We start from the raw sequence: 18764 nt of genomic DNA, 5'->3' as shown, positions 1-18764 counted from the left end.
AGTGGGAAGCACACCACTGTTCCAATCTTGGTCTGCTAGTTCTCATCATTCATCCTTGGGGTGTTCTGCTTGGGAGGCCGTGGCTTTGGGCAGATCATTTGTTTTTTGTTTCAGTTTTAAAGATTAAAATCACATATGTAAAGCTTAGAACAGTGCCTGGCTCCTAGAAGATGCTCAATAGATGGTTGCTGACATGATTAGCTTTTTGCCACACCTTGCTACAGATGCTTATCAAGTAGGGAAAAAAGCACCTAAGGTATTGATCTTTATATCTAAGCAACTGGCTGTCTCTGTGATGTGTGAGTGTGAACTGGCACAGCAGGAGTGAATGAGAGACTCTGCTCCCAGAAATGGAGCCTGTATCCTCCCTAGAACCATGGGTGATGTTCTTACTTTTAAAATGCACCTTCAACATTGCTTGTTTAGTATCACTTCTCTATTCTGTCTCATAATCCAATAACAAATAAGTAAAATATATTGTGGGCAATTTGAATATATAGTAATTACATCTGTATTAAACAGTTACCATGGCATTAATGATGAGTACATTACATGTGTGCTGATCCTGGGGCTTGAACTCAGGATCTGAGCACTGTTTCTAAGCTTTTGTGCTTAAGGATAGCACCCTACCACTAGACCACTTCTGACTGGTGAATAATTGGAGATAACAGTGACATTGACTTCTCTGAATGGGCCGACTTCAAACCAAGATCCTCAGCTCTCATCCTCTTAAGTAGCTACGATGACAAGTATGAGCTACCAGTCCCCTGCTTTCAGAGACTTTCTTTTAAAGCTGGGATTAGCTAAGCATATAAGTCATTACAGTTGCTCCTAGTACAACATATGTGCTAACAAGCAAATATGTCACTAACATGAGCCATACCAACACCCCAGAACATTCCATGAGCCTTCCCCAACCCCTGCTAGCTCCCCACACCTCCACCCAGCCACAGCCAAGGTATTCACCGAGCTGACTTTCTCACCAGTGGCTTTTCAACTTTATTTAAATACTATTATAACTATGTGTTCTTTAGGTACTAGCTTTTTTCCCCTCAACATTATTTTTATGAGATTCATCAGTGTTATTGAGAATAACTCAAATTCCTCTATTCTCACCACTAATACATTTATTCCTATTTTACTATTTTTATCTTGAGGATAGACATTTACATCATATCCAATTTTGAGAATATTAGTACCAGTCCAGGGACCTGAACTCAAAGCCTGGGCACTGTCCTTGGATACTTTTGCTCAAGCTAGCACTCTGCCAGTTGAGTGAGCCACAGAGCCGCTTCTGGCCTTTTCTGTATATTTGGTGCCGGGAATCAAACCCAGGGCTTTGTGCGTGGTAGGCAAGCATTCTACCACTAGGCTACACTCCCAGCCCCTAATGAATAGTATGTACTTTATTTTGTGCCTTCATCTGCTAGACTATGCTATAAAAGTAGTCAGTGTCAGTGATTTTGTTAGTCTTTTCTAAAATAGCTTTTCCAGTGTACATTCCAATGAACAGAATGGGAAAGTTTCTTTGTCATTATTTGATATTGTCTCTCTTTTTTGTTGTAGACATTCTTACCACCATACAGTCTTATACTCTGAATAAAGGAAGTACTTTGGCACGTGTGTGTGTGTGTGTGTGTGTGTGTGTGTGTGTGTGTGTGTGTGTATTTTGTGAGGATACTAGGGATTCACCTATGCACTCTGTTACTTGAACCAGCCCCTATTGTGTTGGCTATCCTCAGGTAGAATCTCATTTTATGTCTGAGCTGGCCTGGGCTGTGATCCTCCTATTTGTGCTTCCCTGTGCCCAGCCACTGGTTGAGATAGAGGCTTATAAAATTCTCTGTGCCTAGACTGGCACTGAACCACAATATCCAGAGTTCTGCTTCCCAAGATAGCTAGCATTACAAACCTGGGCTAGTGTGCTTGGCTCACTGAGGCCGCCTATATTGTGAAGTGTCTCTTGTGCCTAGTTTTAATGTTTATCTGTCAAATTTATTATGTAATGTAGACGTCTTCTGCTAGAATTGTATACTTGTATACTTCACACACATAATCTCAGTGTCATTTCCTACTCTTAAGTTGTCTTATTGCTATTGATAGTGTCTAAAGGAAGTTTATAATTTATTGGTACTTTTCTTTGTGATTGGTAGTTTTATATCTTAGTTAAGAAATATTTGCCTAACCAAAGGTCATAAATGTTTTTCTATTTTATGTTCTAGAAATTTAGTTGGTTTTTCATTTCACATTTAGATCTTTAGACCATTTAGAATTGATAATTACATATGGCATGAGTTAAAGCTATATTTTTTGAGATTCATCAAGATGACAAAGACAAAAAGCAAACAATGATTATAAGTCAAATTATAAGTCAAAAAAGTACAGAGGAATCATATTACTTTATATTAAAAACTAAGGTACGTAATTTCTAGAACAGTTAAAGCTTTGTAAAATGATGGAATAGAAAGTATAGAATTCTCCAATATCCTCTTTCTAGTTTTTTCCTCTGTTCTTTACATCCTATCTTAATGTGGAATATTTGTTGTATGGAATATTTATTATAAAGGAAGAACCAAGGCCTGGACTTGGCCTAGTGGTGGAGTGCTCACTTAGCATGCATGAAGCTCTGGGTTCAATTCCTTGGTACCATGTACATGAAAAAACCGGAAGTAGCACTGTGGCCTAAGTGGTAGGGCGCTAGCCTTGAGCAAAAAGTGTCCAAGGACAGATCCTAGGCCCTGAGTTCAAGCACCAGGACTGGAAAAAAAAGATGAACCAATATTTGTATAATATTAACTAAAATCTATAGGTTCCATTAAGGTGCATTCTTGGTGTTGTCCAGTTGTAAGGGTTTTGATAAATCTGTTTTAATATAACATTGGCCCAAAATTCTTTCTTATCCTCTCAGTGAAAAATCCAGTTATGGGACTAGTTTTCAATAGATATTACCCTCAAAATTGAGAAGTAGCAGTAAAACACATAGAATCTTTAACTTTTCTATAAAGTAGATAAAATATATGTGGCAAGGAAGGAAAAATGTGTTGAGTTAGCATACAGAATAGGTGAATGATTTTAGGTCATGGATCTCTCTTCTCTTCTTTGCCTCTCTCTCTTCCCCTCCCCTCCTCTCTTCTCTTTCCCCTTCCCCTCATTCCATAGAAAGAAAGACTTGAACTTACTAGCCTTCTACTCCTAATTCCTGAATGCTTTGCAGGCAGGTGTGCCATGCCTGGCCTATAGATTTATGTCTCTGACACTAATGAATCTGTCCTTTTCACCAAGGACAGGCTGATGGCTATGACATGTATGATAAAATATTACTGGCACTGCTTTCACATTACATGTTGCATAAAATCCATGAGAAACTATTTGTTCATGGCTAAAAACATGAAAAGAACCCAGTAGGAACAAATCAGCCAAGAAAGTGAAAATAGCCATTTCATATCAGCTAGTAGTCCAAATGTTATTTTTGTTCTTCTTAGCAGAGATTGCCATGAAAGCTCCTGGACAAAAGCCTTTTCATTTAAATTCATAAAAACCCTAGGATTTTAGATCATTAGGCAGTTTGGGCTCAGAGAGTTTATATTCTCCATGTTTTCACAGATATAGCAATTCACTGCTTTGGTAATTTGCCATGAGTCCTATATTTTGTTTTGTTTTTGTGACTAACTAAATCTTACCATATGTGTAATTGTATTAGTCACAATTTCTAGAGTTGAAATCTGGGTGCTGGTGGCTCACGCCTATAATCCTAGCTACTCAGGAGGCTGAGATCTAAGATCACCATTTGAAGTCAACCTAGGCAGCAGTCTTTGAAACTCTTATCTTCAATTCACCACCAAAAGCTTAAGCTGTGGCTTACGTGGTATAGTGCTAGCTTTGAGTACCAGCAATGAAAGTCAGTGGCCAGGTCCTGAATTCAAGCCCTTGGACTGGCATATAACCACATACAAATTCATATTCTCTCCCCCCTCTCTAACACACACACACACACACACACACACACACACACACACACACAGGGAAATTCTAAAATTAGTGCGGTGGATGGACACTTGTAATTCAAGTATTTGTTGGATGAAGGCTGAAGGATCACAAATGTGAGGCTCACCTGGGCTGTATAATAAGATCCTGTAGCAAAAAGAAAGAAAGAAAGAAAAAGAAAGGGGAAGAAAGGCAACTCCTTTGTACAATGACCTAAATAAAAAGAGAAAAAACAAAGATTACATTCTTTCACCAATCTATTTTTCTTTCTTTTTAAAAATTTGCTGTGTCTTCATTGTAACAGCAGAAGGTTTCATTGTGACATTTCCCAAGCATGTGTACACAATCCTTGGTTCTATTCATCCATCACTGCTCTTGGCCCCTCTCCGCCCTTCTCTCCCATCCTCCCCAAGTAATCTCCTACTCTGTTCACACTACTTAGTCTTTGTTTTGTGATACTTGTTTTTGTGAAACTGGCTTATTTTATTTAACATAATGGTCTTGAGTCCATCTGTTTTTCTTTTGTCAGTCATGGGGTTTGAACTCAGGGCCTGGAAGCTGTCCCTGAGCTTTTGTGCCCAAGTCTAGTACTCTAACACTTGGAACAGCAGTTCCACTTCTGGTTTTATATGGTTAATGGGAGGCAAGAGTCTCACAGATTTTCTGCCTGGGCTGACTGTGTACTGCAATCCTCAGATCTGTCTCCTTAGTAGCTACGGTTATCGGAGTGAGACACCAGCACCTGGCTCTCCTCTGCTTTCCTACAAATGGTATAATCTTACTATTTCCAGTGATTGAATCAAACTCCACTGTTCATATGATGATAGGCACCTACCTTGATTCCATAATCTGACTATTAGGAATAGTGCTGTGATAAAAACTGGCATATAGATATTTCTATACTTAACTATATTTACACAGGATCATTTGGAATTCTACTTTTCATTGTTTTGAGGAACCTCCATGCTGAATTCCATGAAGTCCTTGACTGATTCATGTACATATCAGCAGACAGTACCAGTTTCTTTTTCCCGTATCTGTACCAGTATTTGTTGTCATCTGTTTTCTTGATGATAGCAATTCTGATGGGGTGAGGTAGAATCTCAGTGTAAAACTATCTCATAATAATATTGGAATAGAACTTACATATTTGTCACAGGAGCAGAATTTTTAATATAAAATATGAGGAAATAAATATCAAAGTGGCCCCAGAGCTATCTCACATCATTATTGATTTCTTCATTAATTTATAACACTTACTTTGGAATTTGGTTGATAATCTTACTGTAGGCCCAAATAGGGAAGGCTGAAATACTAACCTGATTCAATAATAGTACTAATGAGGCTAGGAATTGGCCTAGTGGTTGAGTGCTTGCCTAGCATGCATGAAACCCTGAGCTAGATTCCCTGGTACCACATATACAGAAAAATCTAGAAGTGGCACTGAAGCTCAAGTGGTAGAGTGCTAGCACTGAGAAACCCCAAGTGCCCAGGTCCTGAGTTCAAGCCCCAGGTCTGGCAAAAAAAATTAGTAATAACTAGAGAAGGTAATGATGCCACAAATGCAGCATTTTCTGTGGACATATATTCGACTAACACTTCATTATTATTTTACTTTTAACCCTGGAACATATTTTGTTGTTGTTGTTGATTGTGGGACTTGAACTCGGGCCGCCGCACCCTGTCCCTGAGCTCTCCAGCTCAAGGCTACCGCCCTGCTTTTGGAGCCACAGCAGATACTTCCAATTTCCTGGTGATTAATTGGAGATAAGAGTCTCTGGGCTTTGAACCAAGATCCTCAAATCCCAGCCTGCTGAGTATCTAGGATTACAGGCTTGAGCCACCATGCCCAGCTTATTTCCCACATTTTAAAGACTTGAAAACAAGTGTGGGGAAGGTGTCTTGTTCTATTTAGCTTCCTACTTTTCCATAAGTAATAGAACCTGAATTCATGCATGCCTCAATCTGATTTCTGGCTTTTAACCAATAACCTAACAGTGTCCATAGGTCCGTCAGTCCATCCGTCTATTCATTCACCCACCTCTTCTCTATACACTATGGAATACTATGTGCTAGGTCCTATACTGAATACTAGGGTTTAAGCATGAAAGGGTTTTGACCCTCAAGAACTGGTAATCCACTGGAAGAGACAAATAAGCCCTTTTCAGAAAAATCTATAATTAAAGTTAAGTTATGTTTTATTCCCCTTAAAGAGGAGAGTTAGCAAAATAAAGAGCCAGGCAATTTTAAAAAAGCACATTAATGTTGGAAGAAATAAACGTGCCAATACCAGAAGACTGACAGAATAGGGCAAAGTTTGGGATACATCTGAATCTTGAGAAAAGCAGAATCTAGACTGAAGGCCAGCTAGTTTGTATTTCTGTTAAAGAAACTACATCATGAATGTTTGTTATATTCACTAATAGTATTTATTGGCCACACCGGTAGTATTTTATTGCGCAGCTACAATGATTAGAGAAGACTGAATATATGAAAAATCAGAAATTACATGAAAGCAATCTCTCATTCCTCTAGATTTAACTGTCTTAGCTCTCCTTTTAGATGATAATAAAAGGAAGCTTCAAATAAAATCTATTTATTCAATACTCCATTTTTAATAATTCATTTCATTTCTAGAAAATTGCTAATACTAATGAAATATTTATGGCTGTTTTCACCATTATTTAGTTGATCTAAAGTAATGCATGGAGCTACTCTGAAAAACAAGAAACTCAGGAGTTGTGTGATTGACTTTTAGATCTAGAGGATGGCCAGAAACAAGCCATGGTCAGTGACCGGACCGAAGCCTTTACCACTGCGCGCAACTTACTTGCTTCTGGAGCTGATGCAATTGAGAGGATCATGTCTTCCTACAAAGAGGTATTGGCCACTTCCTGTCATTAAAGTAAGATAACACATAAGAAAATCAAACGAAGGGTAAATTTTCAAGTACACATAGTGTTTCAGAAATACCTTTACTCTATCCCAGGTTTTTTTCTTTTCTTTTCTTTTTGTTGCCAGTCCCGGGACTTGAATGCAGAGCACTGTCATTGGGCTTTCTTAAGGCTAGCACTCTACCACATGAGCCACGGCACCACTTAGGGCTTTTTCTATGTGTGTGATACCAAGGAATTGAACCCAGACCCTCACACATGCTAGGCAAGCACTCTACCACTAGGCCAAAACCCTGGCCCCTCTACCCTAGCTTTTAAGAGTACAGGCAAGGTTACGAGTGGCCCCTCCCCCATACATGTCGGCTGGTACATTGGTTGATTCTTCTGGTTTTGTTTTGTTGTTGTTGTTGTTGTTGTTGTTGTTTTTGTCTGTAGAATTACTTATTTGCTTTTAAATTGAAAAAAAATCCCTCAGCTGTGGACTCTAGAACCTGCTTATATTTACATTCTTACATTTGTATTTACTAATTAGGTAAGCTTGGTTCATTTCCCTAAATCCTCTGGTATTTTTATTTACTCATCTGTAAGAAAGGGAAGATCAAGGGCTGCTGCTAGTTAATGAGTGTAGAGTACTGATGATAGTACATTTTCCTTATTTTGTGGCACTGGGTATGGAACCCAGGGCCTTTTCACTGGCTAGACAAGCCCTCTACCACTGAGCCAGATTCCACAACCCTGGAACAATACAAACTTTTGGCATTCAACAAATGTCAGCTAATAATACTTCCGTATCTTGCAAGCTTTTGCCATCCTTCATTGATAAAATCTCAAACCATTTAGAAAGCCTCTTTCACCCCACCTTCCCTGCAGCTGGCATCTCCTTCTCTGTCTTTACCTGTGTCATCTGACCCACATTGTCCTGTTATCCTATTGACCTGGAGAAGCTTTGCGACAAGGGTTGTCTGAATTACCCTTACATTCCTAATACTCATTTTACTGTTTTGTGTAATATGCATGTGGCTAGGAAAAGTAAAGAATGGTAACAGACATGCATCCCTTAGGGTTAAGATTAAAATCACTTTATTCAACTCAGATTTGCCTCTGAACAATTATTATCGCAATTGATTATTCTTGTGTTTTTCACATCAATATAAATTGCTACAGCCATATTACAGATTTAGTTTCTAAGCTAACCTTGAGGCAACGAGATAATGCAGTTTTGGAATTGTATATTATATTTTATTTTAATATTAAGTGATAATTGAAATTAACTGACAAAACTTGATTCATCCATATTAAAACACTCTCAAGTTTAGGAAATGGTATCATTTAATCAGTCTAGGTTATCTCTAATCCAAAAAATGACTGAATTCTGCCTTAAATGCCTCTACTTGTTTTTTTGTTTGTTTTTTGTTTTTGCCAGTCCTGGGGCTTGAACTCAGGGCTTGTGCACTGTCCTTGGGCTTTTTCAAGGCTAGTGCTCTACCACTTCAGCCACTGCACCACTTCCAGCTTTTTTTTCATATATTTTTTATTGTAATTAATAGAAGGGTTACATTATATTCACCACATAGAAGGTGCATTACTTCGCAAACATTAATACCCTTTCTCACGTTTTGGTCCCCATTTCCCCTCCCCCATTCCCACCCCGCATCTAATATATTGTACATATGTCTATTTGGTTATTTGAAATAGGATAGGGAAGGGGGGAATCCAGCATTTTTTTTCTATGTATGTGGTACCAAGGAATCGAACCTGGGTCTTCGTGCGTGCTAGGCAAGCACTCTACCACTAGGCCAAACTCCCAGCCCTGCCTCCATTTATTTTGAAACATATAATTATACTTCTTAAAAGTTATGCACTAAGCCAGGCCCTGGTGGTTCACACCTATAATCCTACTACTCAGAAGGCTGAGATCTGAGGATTATAGTTTGAAGCCAGCCTAGGCAAAAAAGTCTAAGATGCTTATCTTCAATTATCCACCAGTCAGAAGTGAAGTTGTGGCTCAAGTGATAGAACACTAGCTTAGGAACAATGTGCCCAGGCCCTGAGTGCAAACCCCAGGAGTGGTGTACATGCATGTGTGTGTATACACACACACACACACACACACACACACACACACACACAAAGGAACAGTACTGTGTAGTGCTGTGGTTACACAGGCCATTGCTATGCCTTCTTTGTTGACTCCAGAGAAGCTGGATTCCTTTTATAGTCAGTTTCTGGGACAAGTCCTTTGACTTTTTTTTTGGTTGATCATGGAGCTTGAAAACTGGGCCTGGGCACTGTCCCTGAGTTCTTTAGCTCAAGGCTAGTGCTCTACCTCTTTGATCCACAGCACCACTTCTGGTTTTTGTGGTGGTTAATTGGAGATAAGAGTCTCATGGATTTTTGTGTTTTGTCTGGGTTTGAATTGTGATTTTCAGATCCCAGTCTCGTGAGTAGCTAGGATTACAGATGTGAGCCACCAGTTCCTAGCTAAGTCCTGTGTCTTAAATCTCCAAATAATTTGTTCATGGACACATTCTGAAGTTTTCTGAAGGCACAACCTGCCTATACCACCCTCTATCCAAGTCTACTTACTCATTAATGCCTACCTTGTTTATTGCATTTGGATTTTGGACGTTGTATTTTTCTTATTCAAATATTAGTCCGTCTTTCTTTCTTTCTTTCTTTCTCTTTCTTTCTCTCTCTCTCCCTCTCTCTCTCTCTCTCTCTCTCTCTCTCTCTCTCTCTCTCTCTCTCTCTCTCTCTCTCTGTCTCTCTCTCTCTGTCTCGCTCACTCTCTCTCTGTCTCTCTCTCTCTGTCTGTCTGTCTGTCTTTATTTCCCTCCTTCCCTCCCTTCCTCCCTCTCTTTCTCTTTGTTGGTCGGGGGGCTTGGACTGTGGGCTTGGGTGCTATCCCTGAGCTCTTCAGCTCAAGGCTACTGCCCTACTTCTTGAGCACAGCACCACTTCAGTTTTCCAGTGGTTAACTGGAGATAAGAGTCGCATGGTCTTTAGTTCCCCAGGCTGGCTTTGAACCTCAAACCTCAGATCTCAGCCTCCTGAGTAGTTAGGATTTCAGGCATGAACCACCTGGCCCAGGCCCATGTTTCTTTTGAATACAGATTTGGTTAAGCTTTAACTTTCTTTTTCTCTACTTTCAAATATAAAACTCTCTTTAAGGCATGGTCCTGGAAATGTAAACACAACTACATAGACATAAAAATTTATGACTGTAGACATAATGTTTTATTACATAGATTAATATGTATATATGACATACAAAACCCTCAGCCTAATTTTAATTATGTTCTAAAATCTTAAGTGCCAGTGATTGTATATAGAGATTCCCTTCTTGAATACTTGTTTGTTAAATACGTTATTTGAAATATGATGTCAAAATCAATGTTAATAAATTCTTTAATAAAAAAACTCTTTAAGGTAGCAGTTTAGAAATTATCCTTTTAATAGTTATTAACATAAGCAAACAAAAATGAAATGGCAGTGTTATTATTTTCATTCAGTAGATAGCTTTTTGTGGGGAGGGTCGGTCTTAGAGTTTGAACATATGGCCTTGTTCCTGTGTGCAGGTACTATCTAATCCCTGACTTTCTAATACTATGGAAAGGAAATTTGTCGTATGAACATGGGCCATGACAGAAGTATGGTAACAAGATCCTTAAGACTCATTTCTCATTTTGAAGCTTAACATTCATTATGTGTTTTAAAATCCCAATGAAATTTGCATTAATACAGATTGCATTACTTATGCCTATAGTCTTAGCTACACAGGAGTCTGAGGTCTGAGAATCATGGTTCAAAGCCAGCCCCAGCAGACATCTGTGAAACTCTTACCTTCAATTAACCACCAGAAGTGGTGCTGTTGCTCAAGTGGTAGAGTGCTAGCCTTAAGCAAAAGAAGCTCAGGGACAGTGCCCAGGCCTTGAGTTCAAGTCCCAGGACTGGTATGCCCTTGTGCATGCATACACACACACACGCACACACACACACACACACACACACACACAAAATTACATTGATATCTAGCTTTATTATTGCCTTGGGTAAGCTTTTAAAAATCTTTTACTGATATTAGTTATGAAATGTATTATCTACTTCTCATGTATAATAAAATAGAATCTTTAATGTTATATCAAGCCAGGCTCTCTTGGCACACACCCGTAATCTTAACCTGCTCAAGAGACTGAGATCTGAGGACTCCATGAGAGTCTTATCTCCAATAATTTACATAGAAAAAGCTAGAAGTAGCATTGTGGCTCAAGTGGTTGAGCACTCACTAGCTTTGAGCAAAGGAAGCTGAGACACAGCGCCTAGACCCAGAGTTCAAGCCCCAGGAATGGCAAAAGTAAAAATAAAAAATTACATCAAGAAGCACCTATAATCTACTTATTTTAAAGCTTATGGTGCCTGCCGCACCGCTGGACCCCGCCGCCGCCGCCGCGTCCCGTCCCCATCCCCGCCACACAGCAGTCCCGCCAGCTATGAGCTCCATGCAGTTCAACAAGGGACCTTCATAAGGACTTTCGGCCGAAGTCAAGAACCGGCTCCTGTCCAAATACGACCCCCAGAAGGAGGCAGAGCTCCGCAGCTGGATCGAAGGACTCATGGGCCTCTCCATCGGGCCCGACTTCCAGAAGGGTCTGAAGGATGGAGTTATCCTGTGCACACTCATGAACAAGCTGCAGCCAGGCTCTGTCTCCAAGATCAACCGCTCCATGCAGAACTGGCACCAGCTAGAAAACCTCTCCAACTTCATCAAGGCCATGGTCAACTATGGTATGAACCCTGTGGACCTGTTTGAGGCCAATGACCTGTTCGAGAGCGGGAACATAACTCAGGTTCAGGTGTCACTTCTCGCACTGGCAGGGAAGGCCAAGACAAAAGGACTGCAGAGTGGCGTGGACATTGGAGTCAAGTACTCAGAGAAGCAGCAGCTGAACTTTGATGATGCCACCATGAAGGCCGGCCAGTGCGTTATTGGGCTGCAGATGGGTACCAACAAATGTGCCAGCCAGTCGGGGATGACAGCCTATGGCACCAGGAGACACCTCTATGACCCCGAAAACCACATCCTGCCTCCCATGGACCACTCCACCATCAGCCTGCAGATGGGCACAAACAAGTGTGCCAGTCAGGTGGGCATGACTGCTCCAGGGACCCGACGACATATCTACGACACCAAGCTGGGAACGGACAAGTGTGATAACTCCTCCATGTCGCTGCAGATGGGTTACACTCAGGGTGCCAATCAGAGCGGCCAAATCTTTGGTCTGGGCCGCCAGATATACGACCCCAAGTATTGCCCACAAGGCTCTGTGGCGGATGGGATGCCACCTGGTGCCAGCGATGACTCCAGGGAGGCCCCAGAGTATCCACCCTACCAGGAGGAAGCTGGCTACTGAAGCACCCCAGAAAGTCAACTGTCTGTTGCAGCACCTTATCTGGGGTTTTGGGAGGTCCTGTGGGTTTATTTTTCCTTTTCTAATTCTTCTTTCTTAAACATTGACTGCCACCCATGGAGGGTCTGTCTGTAGGTGATTGGGGCTGCTCTTACCTATTCTGCCAGGATGTCCCATCCTGGGCAGAAGTGAGGGAGTCAGTGGGTGGGGCATGTTGCCTGGCAACAAATTTCCCAGAAGGCTCTAAGGTAGGGAGGGCCAGTTATGGGCCAGCCCCCAAATGACTTCCTGTTTCCTCATCTCTTCATCAACTTGTGGTTTCTGTAAGGCAGAAGTTTCTAGGTAATTTTAAGGAAAGAAAACATTGTGTGTGTGTGTGTGTGTGTGTGTGTGTGTGTGTGTGTGTGTGTGTGTGCGTGTGTTGTTTTTCTGCCAATATTGAGGCTTGAGCTCAAGGACTGGGTTCTGTCCCTTAACTTTATCTACTCAAGGCTAGCAGTCTACCACTTGAACCACAGCTCTACTCCTGGCTATTTTGTGGTTAATTGGAATTAAAAGAGTTCCATGGGCTTTCCTGCCTGGTTGGCTTTGAACTGGGATCCACAGCTCTCAGCCTCCTGAGTAACTGTGATTATAGGTAGGAGCCACAGTTTCCCCTGTTATTTCTTTCCTTTTTTGGGGGAATGGGGCAAGGTTAGTAGAGAGGAATGCTGGGTAGTTGACACCCCCCCCCAGAGTGGGGGAAGCCCAAAATATTGTAGACCTCTTAAGGACTAGGTTTCCCTAATATTCCCTGATGAACAACTCTAACCTCTCTCAGCAGCCTAGTGGGGAAACTGAGGCCAGACAGCCCAGTAGCGTTCGGAATGTTTCTCACAAGTGCCTCCCCAGGCCGCTCGGGTCTTCCCATTTTGAGTCTGACTAGTTCCACTGTGGCCTTCTCTTCTCTATCTGCCCCTCTGTACTGCCCACTGTCCCCCCTCTCTAGCCCAGGGGCCCTTGGACTTTTAAGATAATGTGAAATACTTAGTGTGGACCAAAAGCAATAAAAACCTCCATTTTTAATGAAAAAAAAATAAAGCTTATGGTGGATATAGTAACTTAATTTTATCGCTTCATATTAATTTTAGGTCACTGAATTAGCAGGCTATACTGCTCGAGTGTACAATATGTTTTGGGTGTTTGATGAAGTGAAGAGAGGCATTTATAAAAGAGCTGCTGTCATTCAAGAGCCTGAAATTCAGAGCAAGAATGAAACTAACATAGAATTACCCCTCAGTGACACACGGGAAATTAAAGGTATGAATCCCAACTGCTTTTTATACTTTTCTTATATTTAAGTATTATTTTATCAGCAGAACTAAAGAGATTTTTTTGGAAGATAGCTTTTAATATTTATAAGGGACCAGTATTTTATAAGCAATGTTACATAAGCTTCAATCCCTAAAATGAGCACTGCAGTGTGAAGAGCAGTAACTAGATACCATAAAAATATTATACTACTTTTACTTAAGAAAACATTTCCAGAATTTTATTTAGAAACATTTGGCTGAATAAATGATTTGCTCGTAAAATTCAATTGCCAAATCGAATTAGAACAGATGTCAAATTGTTTTTCATTTTTTTCTGTATCTAAACTTGTTTGGTCACTATGTATGAAAATATGTTATCCAATTTCTTTTTTTTTTTTTGCCAGTCCTGGGCTTGGGCTCAGGGCCTGAGCACTGTCCTTGGACTTTCTCAAGGCTAGGGCTCTACCACTTGAGCCACAGCACCACTTCTGGCTTTTTGCTATGTATGTGGTACCGAGGAATTGAACCCGGGTCTTCGTGCATGCTAGGCAAGCACTCTACCACTAGTCCAAACTCCCGGCCCGTTATCCAATTTCTTAATTCTGTTTTTGGAGTTTTTTTCTGTAAGAAAGAATGATTCAGGGAAAATTGGCTGTTAAAACATATGACTGAGCTATGAAAGATTGCATTTAGCTGTGTTATCATAATGATGTTGACATTGCACTATTATAAAATAATGCTTCTCAGAAAGATTTCCTAAACAGATGTGTCAAAAATATACTATACGTTATTTAGTATTAGTATACTAAATAGATGTGTCAAAAATATTAAACATCATTTCATATCTTTATATTTTCCTAGGAGTTGTTAACATGAATTTTCTGTATCACTACCTCTACCCATTATACTACATTATACCTTGAGCTATTTAATTAGCAGTAAACTGTGATAGCTTTTGTAACTTAAGCTCATCCTTAATTATAGGAAAAGTTGTTGATGTGGATCATGGAATTATATGTGAAAATGTTCCCATAATTACGCCAGCAGGAGAAGTGGTGGCTTCCAGTCTAAACTTCAAAGTAAGATGATATTCACAAACTCTCTGATTGTTGCTGTCACACTGGTACATAGGTTTTAACTCAGAATTCATGTCCCTTATGTTAAATGCTTGGAGGAGTGTGAAAGGAGGAGAAATCAAGAAAGATATGCATAGTGGCTCAGGCACAGAAACAGTTACCTTCTAGGAGCAGAAAGAAGAGAAATTTCTGCTGCTTTATTATCAGGTTGAAAATCAGTGCCCTGAGAGCCTATGCCAGGTAACATAGGGGAACAATAGAAAAATTCTTTATAAATTAATATATGAAAATACTAGTTTTCCTTACAGAAACTGAAAAATAATGGGACTATTGTAATATGTTCAGTAATCACATTTACGATTAGGAGAAAGCAGCAGAAGTTACACAGAATTAAATTTGGCTTGGCTTTCTTTGGAAAATAACCAATTATTTAATACTTTTTATACTACTTGTGCCACAGCTACTCTCCTGGCTTTTTGCTGGCAAAAACAAACAAACAAAAAACAGTCTCATGGATTTTTAATTAATTAATTTTTTTCTTTTTTGTCAGTAGTCTTGAACTTTGGGCTTGGGTACTGTCCCTGAGTTCTTCAGCTCAAGGCTGACACTCTACCACTTGAGCCACAGTGCCACTTCTGTTTTTTTGGGTGTTAATTAGAGGTAAGAGTCTCATGGACTTTCGTGCCTGGGCTGATTTTGAAGTGGGATCCTCAGATCTCAGCCTCTTGAGTAGCTACGATTACAGGTGTTAGACACTGATGCTCAGCTCTCATGGATGTTTATAATCAAGGTGACTTTGAACTGCTATCCTCAGATCTAGTCTCCTGAGTATAGAGAGGATTGTAGGCATGAGCCACTAGTGCTCAGTTAGTATGAATATTTGGCATAAGTTCTCTGGCTTGCTGTTCACAGTATGCAGTAAAAAGCATTTTCACTTACTGAATTTTCTTCTACAAGTGGTATTTTTAATTTTGGAGGTAGAATAAAATAGAATGACAATCCTTTCCTCTAGAAAGCTATTTATTTTAAATCAATACAGGGGCAACAAAACTTTCTATTATATTTTACATAAAAATATAACTCTCTAAGTTAGAAATCAATAATTCTAAAAGAGGAGTACCTTTTAAAATATTTTGTGAATGCAGGTCTCGGCATCGTATATATATCTTTAAAATGTCACTTGGGAAACATAGAAACTTGTATAAATTCAAACTTCCTTAATCTTGTCTAGTGAAAGAGTAGGCATATCATAAAATGAGTTTATTCAAGGTTTGTTGCAGGATTTTCTTTGATACGATGCCCTTCATCTTTGAGTTTTCAGTATTGAAAATTCCTTGTCACTGATGTTGGATATTAATATCCATTCACTACAAAGCTACAGCTACAGATAACCTGAAGATTTTTTTGCCTCTCATGCTTTCATATTGTATTCTTGTTGGTTTTCTCATTGACTATAAAAACTATTTGTTCTTAGGAAAAAGCAAATCAACTTTAAATGATGTTCCTTTTCCTTATTCACAGTATCTTTAACTTAATACAGTAATACACCTTCTTCATCCTACTGAACATAGTAGATGTTCATGAAATTTATTCAAACTTAAATTTAAAAATATGATAAACAAGCCTGGCAACAGTGGCTCATGCCTATAATCCTAGCTACAGATGAAGCTGAGACCTGAAGGATAACAGTTTGAAGCCAGGCCCATACAGAAAAGTTTGTGAGTCTCTGACTCTAATTAACGAACAATATACTGCACTGAAGGCTTGGCTCAAGTGGTAGAGTGCCAGACCTAAGCAAGGAAACCAACTGGAAGCATGAAACCTTTGACTCACGTTCAAGTCACAGGAAAAAGTAATTAATAATTAAAATAGAAGAGCTAGTGCTCACACCTGTAATTCTAGCTACTCAGGAGACTGAGATCTGAGAATCACAGCTCAAAGACAGCCCAGGCATGAAAGTCTGTAAGAGACTTTTATCTCCAATTAACCATCAGGAAACCGGAAGTGGCTCTGTAGCTCAAGTGGTAGAACCACTGGCATTGAGCTGAAGAGCTCAGGAATAATGCCCAGACTCAGAGTTCAAGCCTCGTGACCAACAAATACAAAATAAAAGAAAGCATCTAAGATAATATTTTATCATTGAATACTGTAAAGCATGAAATATTTATGTATGTAGAGAATGACTCACTTATATATGCATATATAAGTGCATATACATGTATTCATGTGTATGTATGTGCATACATACAGTTTTCCCATCAGGTATCTTGTAGTAATCAGTTTCAAGACACCTTGTGGTTATCAAAATTTGTTGATACTCAAGTCCCTCATATAAAGTGGTGCACATAAGCCAGGTGCAGTGGCTCCTGCCTGTGCCCTAGCTACTCAGGAGGCTGAGATGTGAGGATCACAGTTCAAAACCAGCCCAGGCACTAAAAAGTCCATGTGACTCTTGTCTCCAATTAACCACCAAAAAACCAGAAGTGGCACTGTGCCTCAAAGGGTAGGGCAGTAACCTTGAGCTGAAGAGCTCAGAGACAGTGCCTAGGCCCAGAGTTCAAGTCCCATGACCAACAATAAAATAAAATAAAATGGCACATAGAAAAACATGTCTGTTTTTAGAGCAGGTACAATTTTTTTCTCTTTAACCCACAGTTATTGTGTTCTCAATTCTAGAACTTGTGAGTATTGAGAACAGACTACATATATTTTCTCATCTTAGTTTTGGTAAATCTATTTTCTACATCTGTGAACAAAACAGAATTTGACTCAGACTGGACTTTTTTTTTTTTTTGCCAGTCCTGGGCTTGAGCTTGGGGCCTGAGCACTGTCCTTGGACTTTTCTCAAGGCTAGAGCTCTACCACTTGAGCCTCAGCACCACTTCTGGCTTTTTTTTTTCTATGTATGTGGTACCGAGGAATCGAACCCGGGTCTTCATGCATGCTAGGCGAGCACTTTAACCACTAGGACAAATTCCCGGCCCCAGACTGGACTTTTTGTGATGGCTGAAATGCAAAATTGGTTACTTTGGCTCTTCAGAAAACTGTGCTTTACAGAGTAACAGTTGAATTTTTACACTTAATATAAAGCAATTATTTTTGCAGTTATTTTTACATTCAATATAAATCTTAATCAACTATTAATATGAAATTTACTATATTTTAATGCAGATGTCATAATTTCTCTCATGTGATTGTATCACCTTGTATGTGTAGTTATGTGATAATAAAAGTTCAGTGAAAACATTGGAAGCCAGGCAATGATAGGATCATGTCTATAAACCTAGCTACTTGGGATGCTGCGATCTGAGACATCTTGGACAGAAAAGTGAGAGTTTTATTTCTAATTAACCTGCAAAAAGCCCGAAGTGGAGTTGTGGCTCAAGTGATAGAGTATAAAAAGGATAAGTGCAAGTCCCAGTATTGGCACAAAAAAAAATTTGTTCTAAGAAATTCATCTTCTTTGCAATTAAATTATGCTGCTTTTCATTTTAGATACTAATTAAAGCAAAACTGGAGATTCTCAACCTTGGTCCATTTTTCTTTGATTTCTTGTCCATCAGAGGTCATGTGATTGAATGTTCTCAAAATTTTTACAAAAGCACTTTTAAATGCTGCCAAAATAATTTTAAATATTCTAGTTTTTAATTTGATTTCTCACTTTAGGTACAAGAAGGAATGCATCTTTTGATAACCGGTCCCAATGGCTGTGGGAAAAGTTCTCTCTTCCGAACTTTAAGTGGGCTCTGGCCTGTATATGAAGGGACCCTCTACAAACCACCTCCTCAGCACATGTTCTATATCCCACAAAGGTAGGTCTCCCCACCCCCCCTCTCTCTATGTATATGTGTATAATATATATATATATATATACACATCATCCAGGGCTGGGAATGTGGCTTAATGGTAGAGTGCTTGCCTAGCATGCATGAAGCCCTGGGTTCGATTTCTCAGTACCACATACACACAAAAAAAGCTGGAAGTGGCACTATGGCTCAAGTGGTAGCATGGAAGCCTGAGCAAAAAGAACTCAGGGACAGTGCCCAGGCTCTGAGTTCAAGCCCCAGGACTGGCAAAAAAAATCCTTTCACTCTTAATTTATCTTCATTC

At 39.7% G+C, this 18764-nt stretch overlaps 2 pseudogenes across 2 annotated transcripts; both read left to right on the top strand.

Annotated features, from left to right (window-relative positions):
* The window catches only part of LOC150066313 (ATP-binding cassette sub-family D member 2-like), a 29824-nt pseudogene extending 11354 nt beyond the window's left edge, over nt 1-18470 (top strand).
* On the top strand, nt 11300-13502 carry LOC150066314 (calponin-2 pseudogene; annotated as a pseudogene). 2 transcript variants are annotated; one of them, XR_016532916.1, is made up of 2 exons: nt 11300-12609; nt 13417-13502. The product of XR_016532916.1 is annotated as a calponin-2 pseudogene, transcript variant X2 (transcript). The 2 variants fall into 2 exon arrangements; XR_016532915.1 differs by having other exon boundaries at nt 11300-12628.
* Nucleotides 18471-18764: the final 294 nt, after the last annotated feature.

The sequence above is a fragment of the Megascapheus bottae genome, chromosome 2 (assembly GCF_031878675.1).
Source record: "Megascapheus bottae isolate mThoBot1 chromosome 2, mThoBot2.hap1, whole genome shotgun sequence".
Taxonomy (NCBI): domain Eukaryota; kingdom Metazoa; phylum Chordata; class Mammalia; order Rodentia; family Geomyidae; genus Megascapheus; species Megascapheus bottae.
Note: the sequence above shows the minus strand (reverse complement) of the source record. Positions and strands in the feature narration are given on the sequence as shown.